This window comes from Homalodisca vitripennis, unplaced genomic scaffold (assembly GCF_021130785.1).
Source record: "Homalodisca vitripennis isolate AUS2020 unplaced genomic scaffold, UT_GWSS_2.1 ScUCBcl_4777;HRSCAF=11151, whole genome shotgun sequence".
Taxonomy (NCBI): domain Eukaryota; kingdom Metazoa; phylum Arthropoda; class Insecta; order Hemiptera; family Cicadellidae; genus Homalodisca; species Homalodisca vitripennis.
This window is the reverse complement of record NW_025780880.1, coordinates 33,466-37,497: the sequence shown is the minus strand read 5'-3', so window position 1 is coordinate 37,497 and position 4,032 is coordinate 33,466.

Genomic DNA, 4,032 nt, shown 5'->3' with positions numbered 1-4,032 from the left:
CGACGCTGGCTCATCTTTGCACCAAGGACGGATAGTCCAGTATGCCGATGACACGACTCTCTGTTTCAAAGGAAAATCAAACACACAACTTGAAATGACAACATTCACTGAGCTCAACAACTTAATTCAACATTTCAATGAGCTCAATCTTAAAACAAAACCCGTAAAAATCGGTGTTTGTTCAATTTCGTTTGCGGCCGACCGTCTCTGATCAAAGTCGTATAGTGATGTTGGAGGAGACTGAGATCGAAGAAGTCTACTCGACTAAATTCCTTGGTATACACCTTGATCGAGGGTTGACATGGGATAGTCATGTAGACAACGTTTGTTCAAAATTGTCCTCAGGCATTTATGGTTTGAGGCAGCTATCCAAATAATGCCCAACTCAGGTACTGATGACGGCGTATTATGGATTGATATACCCCCACCTGTCATACGAAGTGGTCTTGTGGGGAGGCTGTGCAAATACACATTTCTCTAGAGTGTTTACACTCCAAAAAAAAGCTGTTCGAGCAATTGCAAAACTACAATGGAGAGAGTCGTGCAGACCAGCATTCAGAAATCCTCTCACATACATTCTAGAGAATTCTATGTTTTTCAAGTCAAAATACAATCTCATCAGAGGTAGTGATATACACTCACATAAGACTAGAGGCAGGGACAACTACCGAACTGGGAGACACAGGGCGGTAGTACATGAGCGTTTGCCTTCTCAGGCAGGAGCTCAGTTTGTCAACAAACTGCCAAATTTCATAAAAAGTGCCGCAATGCCTAAGGCATTTAAAACTCGTCTGAAAACTGCATTGCTCTCAGAAGCTTTTTACAATACAGATGAGTTCATGCCGCATTTTTGGGTGACCACATAATTGGCTGACTGACGCTGGTGCTAGAGTGGGAAATTCCAATAAATGAGCAGTAGGATGGATGGAATAAATTGTATGTATGAAAATAACCTAGATGTCATGTATGAATCCAAAATTTTAGCTTATTTTCTTCTTTGACAATTGCTATAACATGTACATGTTCTAAAGCAATAAAATTATTATTATTATCTTGGCTCCCTAGACAAGAGAGCTATGCGATGCGGCGTCTCACCCTGACAGAATCGGATAGATGCCGCGATGAAAATCCGGTATACATGCCGTACCTTTTTTATAAAGGACACACGCCGCACACTGAAATTTTTTTAAATAATATGGCTTGTAATACAATTATTTGGGTTCTAGATTTATGTTTGTAATTAATTTAATTTTTTGATTACAAATTATAAACATTTATGGTTTTGTTTTTTTTTATTACAAAATGCATGTAGGCTTATACATTTATTTTTATTTTTAGGATTGCTTAAGATGCCAACTTTTTATAAAAAGAAACCCGGGGCAAAGCCTCGTGGACAATGGGATCCTGAGCGGTTAAAAGAAGCAATCAATCGAATCCAAGCCGGTGATATATCGTTTAGAGAAGCAGAGCGCTATTATGGAGTACCTGTCAGGACCATGAAAAGGAGAATGCAAAGCGGAAAAACAGACCTCTCCTGGTCATGGCCCTTCATGTAAGTTTTTTTAATAACGAGTTTGCTATTAATCTTATACAAAACTTGTGTTTATTTTTAGAGGCTAATTTGTAATATTAGGATATACTAAACTAATCACAGTCCCATGGTGCACGATCACTTTCAACTGAACGTTGCACTAAAAGTAATCTACTAGGGATGGCCGATTGTCGATTGTACAATCGATAGTATCGATTGTTCTTCACAATCGATCGAACTGATTACAACGTTCTTAACAATCGATTGGTTTTTTTATTTCCAAGCCACTGGCATATTTATTTAATTTTGTGTACTGCTTTAATTTATTCATACACATGTTCGATCGAGTGCAAATTAATGCTTTATCGGATTTTACGCTGTACTAGTTTTGACATAATTATATGCATGTGCAGTAGTGACAGTGGTTACTGAAAAGCTCGAGAGCGGTTTATGAACGTGAACAGTCTGCAAACAGTGTGATGGGTACGTCTGGACTGGATGGACTTTACAGTTTACCGCCAACGTTTTTTTGTTTCACCAGGCAGTTAGTACTCACTAGATATTATCTGTGTTTATGTTAGTGTGTTTAAAGGTGATATAGTTAGGAAACTAGTGAACGTGACAAAGTCTGATGTGTGGGAGTATTTTGTGCGTAATGACTCAAATTCGTCTACCTGTAAGATTTGTAAGAAGGTAATAAGTAACAAGTCAAACAGCAGCAACTTGCGGGATCATTTATTACGACGCCATAAAGATAGGTATGTTAATACAAAAAATGATAGTAGTTCTAAGGGTGGGGATCGTGATGCGAACCTAGTAAAGCTAAACAAATTAGATTAACTGATTTTGGACGAACCATAAATAAATGTGAACCTTACGCTCATGGAGGTGTTAGGAAAGAAGAAATAGATTCAGCTTTAATTAAATTTATAACAACTGATCTTGAACCTTTTAGTGTAGTGCAGAAGCCTGGATTTGTCCATTTGGAAAAAACTTTATATCCTAGATACACTGTGCCAGAAAAACGAACAATTTCAAATGACATGCTTCCAGAACTGTATTCTAAAGCCAAAAATAAACTCATGAGTATTTTGGATGACGTAGGTAATGTCTCATGTACGTCTGATATGTGGACATCTATCACCGGAGATAGCTATCTGACTTTAACAGTTCATTTTATTTTAGACTGGGAATTTAAAAGTGCTGTACTTATGACCAAACAAGTTACAGAGAAGCACACTTCCGAAAATGTCTGCACAGAAATTCTCTCAATATTAAAACGAATTCAATCTTACTAGTAAGTTGGTTTGTTTAGTAACAGATAATGCAGCTAACATGATTAAGGCTGGAAATTTATTGAATGTAAAACATCTTGGCTGCTTTGCACACACGTTGCCAATGATTATTACTGATTCGCTCAATATCACTGCTGTTAAGCCTATAATTTCAAAGGCAAAAGATATAGTTACGGCATTCAAATCAAGCAGTGTTGCCTTTGAAACACTTAAAAAAGAGCAAAAACGTGTTTCAAAACCTCAACTTAAATTGATACAAGAGGTGCCTACCCGTTGGAATTCCACATTCCAGATTATCAAACGCATTTTGGACATAGGCGAACCACTGATCGTAGCAATATCAAAGGTGGAGAAAAGTAAAATAACGTACTTTGCAGCCGAAGAAGTTTTAATTTTAAATGATATAGTGCAATTACTTGCTACATTTGAAGAGGCAACGGAAACCATATCAGGGGAGAACTACGCTACCTCATCACTGTTAATACCAGTTGTTTATTGCCTACAGCACAATGTGAACGAGATTGGTAAACAAATTAAAACAGAAACTGGGAAACTTGTACATGCAATGATTGTAGAAGGAATTAACAAGCGCCTTGTACCTTATGAAAGTAGAACGATCACTCAACTTGCTACAATATTAGACCCCAACTGGAAGAAAACGCCATTCCTGAAACCAGAAAATGCCGAATCCGCCCAAGAAGCATTAGAAAATGCTCTCGCTTACCATCTCAAAAAGGCAGAGGAAACCAACAACAGTGAAAAATCGCAGTCTTCTACATGTTCTGAGGCGCCACCAGAAAAGAATAGCAGCAAGGCCAAGCACACCCAACCCTTTTTTTCTATTCTCGAGGAAAGAAAAGAAGCTGTTAAACTTCAGAGAACTAACACCACTGACAGTATTATTACTGTTCGACAGTACCTTCAGGTAAGAACACCTATATTCTTTATTAATTTAAACCATTTAAGATCAATTAATATACAAGTTTAGCAATGCTAAAATTTCCTTAACTTTGAAAATAACATATGCAATTATATGTACTTATATTTCTGTAGTGATGACAAACTCCAATAATTTTACTATCAGTATAGGTTTAGATAAAGAGATATACAGGCGTTTGATATCATATGAATGATAAATTAGGGTTGGCAGCAATATAAATGTGCATACAATTTTATAACATACAATATTTGTCTGCATATGTGCTA